Raw genomic sequence first — 15,787 nt, forward strand, 5'->3', positions numbered from 1 at the left:
AAGCCTGTTTTGTTTCTCCAACTGTATTGTAAGTTCCTTGTGGGTAAGAATAGTATATTATTCATCACCTTTACATACCCAGTTCCTAACATAGGACACTATACATAATAAATTTTTATTAACTGTTTAAGTAGCAGACACGGCTGAAATGGGGAGCAGACTGCATTTCCCATGAGATCTGTGTTGAGACAGTGGACACTCATTTAATAGTTGTTATATGTATAATGCTTTAGAAATTGGTGGGAGCTTTATATTTGTAACTTACTTGCTGGCCTTGCCCACAAGAAACAGACAGTCTCAGGAGTGTTGAGAGAGGGGACCGCATGTTAGCTGTGAGAGTTTAGACAATATTCTCAAGGTTCCTGGGGTCTTCGCTCTTGACCTTGAACGGGAGCAGGCTTGTCAGAAGAAGAAAGAGGATGTCAGGAAGTCATAACAGCTTGGCTGCTGCAGAAAAGCCATAGGAACTGATTGCCAGGGGACAAGGGAGACATTCCAAGCATGAAGTCTGGATTAAACAAGTCTGTATTGCTGATCAAATATGGACAGGAAAGGCAAGACCATGACTCTCCCCTTCTTTTCTCTCTCTCAAGAAAGATGTTTTACTTCCCCTTTGACTAGTCATTCCCTCTTACTTCTAGCTTCCATTGTCCCTTCTCATCTTTTGACTAGCAGCCAGCATTTAGAAGCATTGTTCTTATTCTAAAGAGCTCACTATCCATTAATCTATGCTAAGTGTTAGCCAACAAAAATCAGGCTGTTTTGCTGTGTTTATTAAAGGCACAGTACAAGAGAACAACTTCCTTTATTAGAGAGACGAGACAATTTTTTCTCAACAGAAGTTGAAATGGGGTAGAGTCAGAAAGAGTTTATCTTCCATAAGATGCATGGGACCTAATTTTGGTTATTAAAAAAAAATAGGCAAGAGCATGTTGGTAGGGGTGGAGTCAAGATGGCAGAGTAAAAGCAGGGACTTCCCTGAGCTCTTGCCCAAATCCCCCTCTAAATACCTGTAAAAAAATGACTCTAAACGAATTCTAGAACTACAGAATCCACAAAATGACAGAGTGAAATGAATCCTCAAGCCCAAGACAACCTGGAAAGTCTACAGTAAGGATTTATTACACTAGGCAGGGAGCAGAATACAATCCTGCATGCACCACACCAGCACAGATGGGTCAGAGCAGACCTCAGGGGACTGAATCTTTGGCAGCTATGGCAGTTTCCAAACTTCTCAACCCACAAACACCAAAAGGTCAGTGGGAACTCTGTGGGACCCAGGTAAAAGAGGAGTGCCACATTTAGCCAGTCCAGTCACAGCCCTAAGGTGGTGGGGGTAGAGGTGGGCAGCAATAGCAGTCTCAGAGGCCACTTTTAGAGATCTGGGTCCAAGACAGTGAGGAACAGAGCAGCTGATACAAAATCTCTGAAGCTTGGGACAGTATACTCATCCCCCCACCCTGACTGGAAGCAGAGTCCTACCCTAACAAAAAGTTAGAAAGTCAAGTATTTGACTGGAAACATGAGAAAACACCATAAAAGACCTCAGACTATAGATTCTTACTTTGGTGACCAAGAAGATAAAAACATACAACCAGAAAACAACAAAATCAAAGCTCCTACATCAAAAGCCTCCAAGAAAAATATGAATTGGTCACAGGCCATGGAAGAGCTCAAAAAGGATTTTGAAAATCAAGTAAGAGAAGTAGAGGAAAAATTGGAAAAAAAAAATGAGAGTGATGCAAGAAAACCATGACAACTGAGTCAATAGCTTGCTAAAGGAGACCCTGAAAAATACTAAAGAAAATAAAACCTCAAAAAATAGACTAGCCCAAATGACAAAAGAAGTCCAAAAAGCCAATGAGTTGAAGAATGCCTTAAAAAGCAAAACTGGCCAAATGGAAAAGGAGGTCCAAAAGCTCACTGAGGAGAATAATTCTTTCAAAATTAGAATGGAGCAAATGGAAGCTAATGACTATGTGAAATCAAGAAATTATAAAATAGATCCAAAAAAAAGAAGGCAATGTGAAATATCTCATCATAAAAACCACTGACCTGGAAAGTAGATGTAGGAGAGATAATTTAAAAATTATTGAATTGCCTGAAAGTCATAATCAAAAAAAGAGCCTAGACATCATCTTTCAAGAAATTATCAAGGAAAACTGCCCTGATATTCTAGAACCAGAGGGTAAAATGGAAATTGAAAGAATGCACCAATTGCCTCCTGAAAGAGATCCAAAACATAAAACTCCTAGGAATATTGTAGTCAAATTTGGAGTTCCCAGGTCAAGAAGAAAATATTGCAAGCAGCTAGAAAGAAACAATTCAAGGAGTGTGGAAATACAATCAGGATAACACAAGATCTAGTAGCTTCTACATTAAGGGATCAAAGGGCGTGGAATATGATATTCCAGAGGTCAAAGGAGCTAGGATTAAAACCAAGAATCACCTACCCAGTAAAACTGAGTATAATCCTTCAGGGGAAAAATGGGAAATTCAATGAAATAGAAGACCTTCAAGCATTCTTGATGAGAAGACCAGACCTGAATAGAAAACTTGACTTTCAAATACAAGAATCAAGAAAAACATGAAAAGGTAAATAGGAAAGAAAAATCATAAGAGATTTATTAAAGTTGAACTTTACATTCCTACATGGAAAGATTATATTTGTAACTTATGAGACCTTTCTCAGTATTAAGGTAGTTGGAGGAGATTAGACAGACAGACAGACAGATGGCACAGGATGCGTCGAATATGAAGGGATGATATTTAAAAAATAAAATTAAGGGGTGAGAGAGGAATGTATTGGAAGAAGGAGAAAGAGAGAGATAGAATGGGGTAAATTATCTCACATAAAAGAGGTAAGAAAAAGGTTTCACAATGAAGGGGAAGAGATGAGAAGGAATGAGTGAACCTTACTCTCATCGGATTTGGCTTAAGGAGAGAATAACATACACACTCAACTGGGTATCTTACCCTCCAGGAAAGTAAGGGAAAAAGGGATAAGAGGGGGGAATGATTGAGGGGAGGGCAGATTTGGGGAGGGGGTAGTCAGAAGCAAACACTTTTGAAAAGAGACAGGGTCAAAGGAGAAAAATAGAATAATTGGGAGACAGAATAGGATGGAGGGAAATACAGTTAGTTTTTCACAACATGAGTATTATGGAAGTGTTTTGCATAACTACACATGTATATGAGGGTGGATGGGGAAGGAAGAAAGGAAAGAATTTGGAACTCAAAGTTTTATAAACTTTAAGAATTAAAGAATTGTTAAATTGTTAAAGAATTGTTTTTACATGAAATTGGGAAATAAGATATATAGATAATGGGGTATAGAAATTTATCTTGCCCTTCCATAAAGTAAAGGGGATAAGAGGGAGGGATGATAAAAGGGAGGGCAGACTTGGGGAAAAGATAATCAGAATGTATTCCATCTCAGGGGAGAGAGGAGGGGAGAGATGGGGAGAAAATTTAGAACTCAAAATATTGTGGAAATGAATGTTGAAAACTAAAAATAAATTAAAAAATTAAAAATATTAAAATAGGCAAGCAGAAAAAAAAAAAGATCAGTAGATTATGAGAAGAAAAAAGCCACCATTACTTAAGTCTGAGAGGCTTTGGGTTAAAGTTGGACTTACAGTTGGGTGATACTGATTTTGTAGACAGTCTGTTTAGTGCATTTATAACTGTTATATGAATACAGTTATTGTACTTGTTGCACAGCTATTAATTTGAAATCATTTTTTTATATTAAATTTTCATTGTAACTTTTTTTTATTGCATTAGTACTAAATTGCCACATTTTAATGCTCACATTAGCATTACTAATTTTCTGAATATACAGATTATGGAACAATCTCTTGAAAAAAATGATTTGATTGATATACTGTCATGTTATGGGTGTCAAAATCCATAGAAGCTTTTTGATATTAGGAGTGGATGTAGTTGGTAGCAATAAGAACTCTATAAGAGCATTGAAAAGAAAGATGAAAGAGCTGGGGAATGGTAAGGAAATTCATAGGAAGTTCAGATCTGAGGAGACTACTCAGGAAATACTCAATGAATCATTAGATCAATTTAATCATTCAAAAGTACTTGATACCTGATATATACAGTACAAGACAGGAAATTTTATTATTCCTGTTTTACAAATAGGGAAACTGAGGCTGAGAGGTTAAGTTATGCACCCATGGTCACACTGCTTATAAGTAATTAGAGGTAGGATCTAAATCCTATAGTTCTGAAACCTGAAGAGTCAGGATCTTTTTTACTCCAAGTTCTATATCTACTAAACTAGTGGAGAGCCTGCCTAAGATTTTATTTGCTAAAGGAGTGTGAACTTGCAATCCAAGGAAATTTTATGTGTTGGTATGGATCCTGGTTGTTGTAAGAAGACTTCTGAGACTATAGAGGGAACTGGAAGCAGAGCCATCTTACTGGAAACCATACAAAGTCCTGAGTCATTAGGCTGACTTAATATATATAGGCTGACTATATATATCAGTGAAACTACAGAAGCTGCCTGTAATTAGGTAAAAAAGCAGACCCTCTGGTGTGCTCTTGCTAGAGAACACACTGCGAAGTGCTGAGCCTGCAACCAGTCATTTTCAGGAAACCATGTGGCTCATTGCTAAAAGGACCTGGTGCTTTGTTACAATGAAACAAACCCTGAGTAGTTCCTTGTTCCTCACCCTGCCGCATAACAGCAGCAAGAGAACAGACTGCTGCATTAATTAAGAGGAAAGCTAGTTCTCATCTCACTTTTTCTTCCCATCTCATGTAGCAATTGACTTTTCCTTCCTGAGCAGCACCCTTTTCCCTATCCTAGCAGCATAGCAACTAATGCAGGGACTTGGCTAGGTAAGGCAGGCCTTGACCTCCAGCTCCTGACTGCCGTTTCTATTTTGTGTTTCTTTTTGAGCATAGGTTACTTAAACAGTAATCCCGAGATTTCTACCTTCGGTCAACCTGAGTTTGACAAATCAGAGTGCCTAGTCAGAATTGATTGACAGCAGGAGGATAAGCCCAACTTCAGCCTACCTTGTCTGGAAGCATGAACCTACAGGGAATTTTTGTATTGTTCTGAGCTAAAGTGAAATCTCAGCATCTATGCATAGGTTCCCAAAGCTCCCCTTGGGGAGGGGGGGGCGGTGCTGGGGGTGGTAATAGCCTCAGGTGCAACTGGGGGGGTGGCGTTGAATAAAAGTAAGGAGGTGATAGAAGCATGAGGAAAGAAGAGAAGAAAATTTTGATGTAGGAGCTTTGACTTTATTGTCTTCTTCTGGTTGTATGTTTTGATCTTTTTTGTCACCAAAGTAAGATTCTATAGTCTGAATTTTTTTATACTGTTTGCTCATGTTCTTAGCCAAATACTTGACTTTCTAACTCTTTGTTAAGGAAGGACTCTGCTTCCAGTGGGGTAGGTGTGGGTGTACTGTCCCAGGCTTCAGGGGGTTTGTATCAGCCACTTAATCCCCCACTATTTGTGGACCCAGAGCTCCAGAATCAGCAACTGTTGCTGTTTCCTCCTCTGCCCTGAGGCTGGGGCCGGACCCCAGCCAGACCAAGTCCCACAGATTTTTACCACTGACTTCTATGCTGTCTTTGGTGTTTGTGGGTTGAGAAGTATGAAAACTGCCACAGCTGCCAGTGATTCAGTCCTGAGGTTTTCTCCAGCCCTGTCTGTTCCAGTGTGATCCATACTGGACTTGGCTCTGCTCCACTCCACTCCACTCCACTCCACTCCTAGCCTGGTGTAATAGATGCATCCTGTCAATCTGCCAGGCTGTCTTGGGCTGGAGATTTGTTTCACTGCATTGTTTTGTGGGTTCTACAGCTTTACAATTTGTGTAGAGTCATTTTTACATGTATTTGCAGGGGTTTGGGGGGAGAACTCAAGCAAGACCCTGCTTTTACTCCACCATCTTGACCCCAACCCTGAGAAAAAAATTTTGAAAAACTGTTCATACATGTTTCATCTGTTGTGTATCAGAGTTAAAGTTGTAGCGATTACATTATTTTCCAAATAGACATATGAATTTCAAGTCATAACCTATTAGTGGTCAAGTCTGCCAATAGGTCTTAACAAGCAAGTGTTGGCAGGCGAGCGTATCTTGAGTTGTCAGAAGTTGAGTATGCATTGGCAGGAGTACGTGCATGTAATGACTTGTTTACAATATGATACTGTAAGGTCATTTCATCATCAAACTTTCAATGCAAGGAAAAAATCCACAAATTTACAATAAATTATTAAATTTAAGATGTAGCATTGTAAAAAATTATAGTTTTTGAAATGACACAAATTTTTAAAGAACTGTTAAAGGGTTGAAGAAACTAGATTTCCAAGGGAGTGCTGAGTAAATTTTTTTAAAAGGGAGTGGTAGGCCAAATAAATTTGGTGTGAGAGAGCAAAAGTTAAGTTTCCATAGTAAGTTATTGTTAATTAATTAAGTCATTAATAATAAGTTAGATAATAAGAAGGCCAGCAGACTTTCGGTGGACTCAACCAATCAAAAGACAGACAGTGGTCTTCAGAAAATGACGTTTTTGACAAAGGAATCAAATCTACAGCTATCTGGAACTAGCCAAGAAAAATGATCTAGAGTTACCTGAAGAAGGCTTTTCTTCACTGCACTTGCTTAATGAACCTCATGCATATAAGCAGATGCGCCCTGCACAAAATTATCCCTCCATTTTCTGATCATGGGTCCTGTGTTAAAGTATGTTTGGGAGGGGGAAATCACACTATGGGGGGGGTGTTATATAATGGGCTTGTAGAGAACATGGTGTAGAGAACATTCTCAATGGAGAATGGACCAATCCATCTCCTGGTGGGAAGATATGTCTTGAACTAACAGTATATAACTCATGTCTCTTCTGTATTCAGTGCACCCTCCTCCTGAAAAAGAGGGTGGGGTCCTGCTTTGGCCAAAGTGTTCAATTCCTCTGAATACTGCCGTAATAAATTTTCCTTGATGCCTTTTTAGTGTCAAGAGTGTTTAACATTTGGGAACCTCTGATCTATAGGAAATCTTTCCCAATCCCTTTTAATTTTAGGACTTTCCCTCTGTTATTTCCTATTAATCCTGTGGACAGTTTTTTGGTACATTGTTTGGTTTTTTTCTCAACTCTCAAATTAGATTGTGAGCTCCTCCAAGGCAAGGACTGTCTTTTGCCTCTTTGTATCCCCAGTACTTAGCAAGTGAATGGCACTTAGTATAGGCACTTAAATGCTTACTGATTGATTGACTAAAATGTGAAAAGCTGATTCAGCTACAAACTTTTTTGTGTTTTAATGTGTAGGTAACTCAGCTCCTGGGAGAACATAATGGTTAAGTTATTCCTTCTTGTTTAAGTTCTTCTATCCATGCATACTTGTGAATCTTTTATATTTCACATTTCTTTTGTGTGTAAAGGAAATAAGTAGATGCCCTGTGGCTGATGTACATTGTACATAGAATACCTTTTTATTTATCCCTTTTTAGGGAATCCCTAGACAATAAGAAAACCTAAAATTATTTGTTTTTGTTTGTTATCTGTCCCACCTATCTCCCTTTACCCCACTGAACAATTAAAAAACTCAAAAACAAAACCCTCACAGCAAACACACAGTCCAGAAAAGTAAGTTTCATGATTGACTGTGTCCAAAAATACATGCTTCATTCTGGATTTTAATTCTATCACTTCTCTAGCAGGTTAGCTTTATTCATCTTTATTCTACTGGACTCATGGTTCATTATAGTACTAATTGTAGCTCTAAAGTTTTTCAAAGTTAAAACCTAAATTTTAAATACTTTTCCCAGGACTAGGAGACAAGAGCATAAAGAGACGGACTTCAAAAAAAAAAAAAAAAGTCTGCCATTTCTTTAGGGCCTGAAATCTACCAGGACTGAAACCACTCTGTATGTGCCTGACTGTGTAGCTGAGATAGGCATCCCTTGGACCTACTAGTACCAGTTCAATTCTTTATTAAAAATTGTGGTACTCTCATAATGACAATTTTTCCAACTGCACTGATCATTTTGGGGCTTTTTGCTACAAATCCCTCTCCTTAATGCTATCAGAAACTTGGGATCCTATGGCATGCCTTCTTGCAGATTCTCTCCTTATTTCCCATCATTGTAGAGGCAACTGCAAGGGGATGGAGAAGTATGTGTTTGCCTTTCTAGAGAGGTTATTTGGGTCCACTAGGAAGTAGACTCGGTGCTGGCATGTGTCAATTGGTGGTTTGGGATGACGGCCTGGAAAATATGAGCATGCTAGCATAAAAGGAAAATCAGATGTTGTGATGAGTGTATCGGGGTGTGCATTTGCATGAGATTAGAATGTTAAGAGATTTGGAGCAGGGGAGAAATTAATAATAATTTCTGAGAGTCTATGTTTTGAATTGGCTTGAGAAAGAATTAGGGCAGGTGATCCCCAACATGTGAAGCAGATAAGTCTGGGGATGAAGAAACCTTGGTACCATAAAATTTTTGCACAGCCCCTTCCCCTGTCTTACCATCCCAGTGTGGGCAAGGGGCCTGGGTTTATGACCTGTTTGTCAGTGCTCCCCACACAATTTGCACCAGCATATCATAGGTAAAAATGAAGGGCTGCAAGATGAAATTCTGTCTAGTAAGAACATATCACAATCATGGTTTCTTGAACTTTTCCAGGTTTGTATTGGAGAACAATACCCAGTGGTTACAGAATATCCCCATGTGAAATGACATAAGTAGAATTCTTGAGGTAATCTTTAAGATCTCCTGTTCTTTGGACCCCTTTGAGATCTGTAAAACTCATTTTTTAACAGGCTGTCTCTGCTCCCTCCTTCCTGGAACAATTATTCCACCCCTTTTCTAGAACCTTCTTTACATGCAATCTTTTTTTCTGGAAACTTCTAAGACCCATGATGGGAGGAGACGGGGGACGGAGGTTGGAGAGTTGGGCATTCTCTAATTACTCCTAAGCATTTTTCTTTCTGTAATATCAGAGATGAGACTCCAGTAAGAAGTATCTGCAAAGGGCCCTGTCCCCTTGCTAAAAGAAAAAACAAAGAAAACTTTCTTTCTCAGAACTCGGGCATCCTTATACCAAACTGACAAGCTTAGAATATCCTAAAGTGAGTCAAAAAGCAGAGTTTCTTCTCTGTCCTCAACCTCCTTCCTCCTCCTCCTATGGCCTGAAGATCATAGCACACAAGTCCTCGTAATCCCCCCAACCCTCCATAACAGAGATCCAGCTTTATCCCTGTCCCTCCCAGGATTAAGATCTAGATACATTCTTTGTCCTGAATTGTTCTTGCCCTTGGATATCTGAAGTTAGGTGTAATGCTGTCCCTTGGATGAGTTAAAAATAAAGGTCTCTATTGCTTTTAGCATCACTGGCCAGAGGAGGAAAGCTTCTAAGTCCCAAATCAGCTGCAGTGGCCTGGATTGACTCTAAAGCAGCTTGTCACTTTGTAGGATTCAGCCACAAGCACCCAGGACACACTGGGAGAAAACCCATATGCCACCTGCTTTCTTCATTGTATTCCCACAAGAGTTGTTGCCCCAGGGAAGGAGATAAGGGAGTGAGTCTTTATATAGTGCTTATCATGTGCCAAATGGGGTAGCTTGGAGACCCAGAAGATAGACTGAACTCTTCCAGAGTTCAAATCTGGCCTCTGGGCAAGTCACAACCTGTTTGCCTCAATTTCCTTATCTGTAAAATGATCTGGAGAAGGAAATATTCCAATTCCATTCCAATATCTTTGCCAAGAAAATCCCAATTGAGGTCACGAAGAGTCAGATATGACTGAAACAGCCAAATGTGTCAGACCCGGCAAAATACTTTGCAAATATCTCATTTGCTCTTCCCAACGCCTTTGGGAAGTAGGTACTGTTATTATCCTCATTTTACAGTTGAGGAAACTGAAGCAAATAGACGTTAAGTGACTTGTCCAGGATTATACAGTTAGTTTCTATAGTTGGATTCGAATGTCAGCCTTCCTGACTGCAGGTCCAGTGCTCTATCCACCATACCACCTAACTGGAAAGCCCATCGACACACATGGAAAATGGCAGAAGCCCAGGGACCTAAGGTGTTCACAATTGCACTGCCTTGCCAACACCTAAGAGTCCTACTGCTTTCATTCTCCCTTTCCCTTTGCTCAGTATCAGTCTGTATCCAAAGATGAGGGCTATGCTCAAAATACAGCAGCCATGCGTGCATTCTTTCCTCTTAAATATCCTCGCTAGCTACAGTCCCCAGGTGGATGGGCACACGGGGGAGCTCTCCCCACCTGCCCTCCTTCTGCCTCTGCAGTTCAGTAGTGTTGTCTTCCACACTGCACCAAGTCAGAACAATATTTTACATTGTTTTCTAGTTCAATTCATCAGCCACAGAATAATAACTATATGAAAAGTACAGTGCTTTAACAAAAAACAAGAACTGATTTTATTGATTTTTTTTGTTTGTTTAAGTGTATCTTTCTCTGAGCCACTAGGCAGTCAAATGAGACCAAAATAATTCTTAAATACTCATATGGAACAGCATTTGCTGAACCTCCCACATTGTCAGACAAATCCCGGGATAAGCATATGAAGCTAATAGGATAGTCTCCTGGTACAATGGAAAGAGTTTGTGGTTTAAAGTTAGAGTATCTGGGTTCAGATCCCAACCCTGCCACTTATTACATATGTGACCTAGGGCAATTGATTTAACTTGTCCAGTCATCAATTTTCTCATCATAAAATGAAGAAACTAGATGAATAGTGTGATCTTGTACTGTTGTTGGGTTGTTTCATCATGTCTGACTCTTTATGACCCTTTTTAAGGTTTTCTTGACAAAGATACTGAAGTACTCTGCCCTTTTCAGCTCATTTTACAGATGAGGAAACTGAGGCAAACAGGTTGAAGCGACTTGCCCAGGTTCACAATTAGTAAGCTTCTGAAATGGAATGTGAACTTATTAAGCTGAGTCTTCCTGATTCCAAACCTAGTGCTCTATCCACTGCACCACCTATCTGCCCTTGCACCAGATGAACTATAGATCTGTGACACTCTGAACTATGCCAATCAACTAAGCTGGTAGGAAATCAAGAGGACAGTGAGCAAGATCTTTCCAGGGAAATGTCTAATCCCCATGCCACCAAGATTCAAGTTTACGTGCCTAGCACTAGAAGCACCTCAGCTACAAATTCCTGTAGCTGGAGAGGCCATGCTGATGGTTAGGATCTCTAGAGCAACCAAGCTAATTATTCCAGATTTAAATGTTTCTCCCCAAGGACAGACAGTGCTATCACCGGAGTGCTTTATTTTTCCTTTCTTTGCATCTCCAGTGGCTACAGAAGTGCCTGGTTTCTAACAGGTACTTAATGCCTTTTGACTTGACTTAAATTTACATTTGTAGTAATTAAAATATTATACCTTTGTGATATTGATTTTAAGAGAAAATACACTGATACTGCTGAAACTAGTGGAAGAAAAAGACAACAGAAGCAGTTTAAATGTAAGAACACAATGTAAAACGTCCAAAATAGAGAAAGTATAATCCATTAAGAAAATGAAAAAAAATCTTTCTATTTTGGATTAGTCATAGATTTAGAGCTGGAACAGACTGTACAAGCCATCATGTCCAAACCCTCATTTTACATACGAAGAATACGGAGCTCAGAAAGGTTAAGTGACTTACCCAGGGTCACACAGCTAAGCATCTGAAGTAGGATTTCAACCCAAGTTTTCCAGACATGAAGCCAGTGCACCTTCTCTACTAACAGCATCTCCACCTACAAGGAGCACCACCAGTACTTAAAGAAGCTCATTTGAATAAGTAGCACCTGACTCAATAGTCCTGCTTGATTGTCCTAAACCCGTTCCCTTTGTGGAATCCTGGCCTCTTTGTTGATTGCCCTCACTTTTTCTCTTCCACTTGGCTACTCACAGCCCGGGGGGTTCTCCTCTCGTTTAGATTGTCAGAATTTTAAAAGGTAACTAGAAGATTGTTTGTCTTGTGGCTTTACTCCTTTTCTAATTCACCTAAGGGAACTGTTTACATCAATTAAAGCATCACTCAATTGGACTGCATTTTCACAATTAGCTTAATACATCATTATTGGCTTGTTTTCTGTGATTAGGTCCCTTAATGCCAGGTGAATAAAGAAATATCTAGCTCATCAAATAATGTGATACAAATGTCACTATCATCGTGGTTAAATCAACTGAGATATAACGTACACATAAAGTACTTTGCAAACCTTAAAGCACAACATAAATGATCAGTATTATTGCAGTTGAAAAAGAATTATTAGTAGCAATACCATCAATGATAACATTAATAATTACATTAATAATTATTTTATGTTGTACATATGAAACTTACAAAAGTCTTCATGAATAAGCATTTTGTGTAATTTTTATTACCTATTTAAATTTTGTGTCTTTACGATTGCAATAAAGTCTTTATTTTAATAAAATATGAGTTAAGAAAATATATCTGGCTTTGTGAAAAGTGGGGAACTAAAGGATTGGCACAGAGATTCTATTACTGGGCATATACCTCAAAGATATTAGAGAAAGCATGATCCCATACATACCAAAATATTCACAGCTGCACTTTTTGTGGTAGCAAAGAATTGCAATCAAAGAAGATGCCCAACAATTCGGGGAGAGATAAGCAAATCGCAGGGTACATGAACATAAGAGAATATTACTGTGCTATAAGAAGTGTTGAAGATGAAGATTTCAGAGGAACACAGGAACATTTGCATGAACCAATATAAAGTAAAGGAAGCAGAATGACAGTAACACAGTAACTACAGCAGTGCAGCTGGGGAAAGAACCAAAACCAAACCAAAACGAAAGGCAGTTCAGGTATTGGTTGGTTTTTGCTGAACTTTTTTTTCTTATTTTTTATTCTTTGTTACTAGGGATGGCTTTGTGGTTAGGGAGAAGAGAGAAATATATTGCTAGAATATGCAATACTTTCTACACAGAATCCTTCGCCTCTGCAAAAAAAAAAAAAAAATAGAGGGAGGTACATTTTCTCAAATTTTCTCTGGGGCCAAACTTGGTCATTATAATTACATAGTATTCATTTATTATTAATATTATTAAACTTACTATTATTATTACTATTTCCACTTACATTATTGTAATAATTATATAGAGAGGTTAAGTGACTTGCCCAAGGTCAAACAAGGTAAAAGCTGGAATTCGAATGCAGGTTCTCTGACTCTAAATCCAATGTTTTTCCCTCTGTGTCATAATGCCTTTCCTCCCAATCCCCCAACACAATAACAAGAATAACAACAGTTATTAATTGCCTAAGGGATGTAGAACATTATGTTAGGTACCATGAGTTACATAATACTGAATTCCAGAAATGAGTTGAAAATTCAGATTTTACCAGATATTCAAGCTGTTTGGATACCGTTACTATATTTTAGTTTCATTTTCACTGAAGTAAATGTAATTTAATCTATATTCTGACTGGCTGAATTCTTTGAGAGGCTACACTGAGAAGAAAAGTGAGACTGGATTCCAGGTGGATGAGGGCATGAGACAAATGAGAATTATGAGATGTTATTGGCAATCCATAAATTTAAAATACAGAAGCTGGAAGAAAAGAGCTGGGATGCTGAAGTATTTTCCGTCCATGCAATGTTGGAAAGAAGTTGGGATAGCAAACTTTGAACAGCACCTTCTTGTCAAGGCATAGCTGTAATACCCCAAGATGCTACCTTAAAACCTAGGAACCCTGCCTCCATGGGGCCAAACTGCCCTTGGAGGGCAAAAGTTTAATATACTCTGCAGGTTTTATTTAGTCATGTCTGACTCTTTTCAACCGCAGCTGGAGTTTTCTTGATAGAGATACTGGAGTGTGTTGTCAGTCTTTCTCTTGCTTATTTTACAGATGAGGAAATCAAGGGAAACATGGTTGAGTTGCCCAAGGTCACATAGCTATTAAGTGTCTGAGACCAGATTTGAACTCAAGAACATGAGGCTTCCTGAATCCGAGTTGGACACACTATCCACTGTACCACGTAGCTCCCCCCACTCTCCCAGTTCTATAATGGTGTGTGTATGTGCTCACCACTATCTGTACTGTCTTCTCTCTCTACTAGACTGTCAGTTCCCTGAGGACAACCATCATATCTTATCTAAACTTAGTAACTTGAATTCCTAGTACGATACTTTGCATGCAACTGACACATTAGTTGCATTTGTTTCATGCTGTCAATTAGTTAAACAAAGTGGAGGGCAGCATGAAGAAGTGGGAGGAGTCCTAGATTTGCACTTCCAGGGCCTGGGTTCAAACACAGCTCTGTTGGGCAAGTGATTTCATCTCTCTGGGCCTCAGTCTCTTTGCCTATAAAATGAAGAAGTTGGACTATATGACCTCTGAGGTCCTTTCTAGTTCCATATCTAAATCCTGTGATCTCACCAGTGTGTCTGTCACTTCCTCTGCAGACAGAGCATGATGACCTTGCTACAGACAAGAAAGGCTTAACCACAGTAACTAGAACCGACAAACTGGACGACAGAATCAGACCCTGGCAAGATCTTAACAGTCTGGAAAGATGAAGTGAATTTAATATGTCAAAATGTAATGGAGATAAGTATAATGACCCACATATGGGTTTTAAAAATGAATTGTGAAATAACTAGCATTTATATATCGCTTTAAGATTTGCAGATTGCTTTACAAATATTATCTCATTTACTATTCACAACAACCCTGTAAGGAAGTGCTGTTGTTATGCCCATTTTACAGATGGGGAAAGTGAGGATGAAAGGTTAAGTGACTTGCCCAAGTCATATAGCCAATTAAGTATCTGAGGCTAGATTTGAACCGAACTTTTCCTGATTCTAAATCCAGCACTCTATCCACTCCAGTAGGAGGTGTATGTACATGGCTAGACTCATGGCTTCAAAGATGTGGGAATTATAGAGACCTACAATTTCAGTATGAATCAACACTGTAACATGGAAGCCAAGAGAAATAATTCAGTCTTAGGCTACATTAATAGAAGTGTACACAAGGGTGGTGATAATACTGTTGTACTCTGCCCTGGTTAGACTACATCCTGGAGTATTCCTATGGGAAGGAAGGACACCTTAGAAAGCACACTGACAAAATAAATCCCACTTATGGGAAGGAAGCCAGTATAATGAGTAGAATCAAAGCCATGCCTTTCAAGGATAAGATAAAGAACCTGGGATGTTTAGTATGAAGAAAGAAAAGACTGGAGGGGACTATCAACGGTCTTTAGGTATTTGAAAAAAAGAGGGATCAAACTTATTCTCCTAGCGGCAACAGGTGGAAGTTACAGGGATAAAGAAAAGCTTCTTAAATAATCTTTCCTGTACAAAATAGGATGGGGTACATGAGGTAATAGGCTCCCCATTACTCAGCGTCTTCAGACGGATGCTGGAAGACTGAATGTTGGGGGTATTGTAAGAGGAGATTCCTGTTCAGATTACACTTGACAATAATCTCTGAGATCACTTCCACGTTCATGATTCTGTCTTTCTGGATCCCATGGCTACTTTCTGTACCCCTTGCTTCCCACCTCTCCCCACTTCCCAACATATCCTCCTTCCACAAAACTGGTCTAGCCCAAGGTTGTGTTAGGATAAGAATAGAGGCTGAACCTGTAATTTTACTGCATTAGGAAATTCTCAGGTGAAGAAACTCCCTCTACCAAAGCACGTTGCCTCCTCTGAAATTTATAATCTTAAAGTTGTGTAGAGGACCTGAGAAGCTGCCAAGTCAAGAAGCATTAATTAATTGCTTATTATATTCCAGGCACTGAGTGAGCAA

The sequence above is a fragment of the Notamacropus eugenii genome, chromosome 3, assembly GCF_028372415.1.
Source record: "Notamacropus eugenii isolate mMacEug1 chromosome 3, mMacEug1.pri_v2, whole genome shotgun sequence".
Classification (NCBI taxonomy): Eukaryota; Metazoa; Chordata; class Mammalia; order Diprotodontia; family Macropodidae; genus Notamacropus; species Notamacropus eugenii.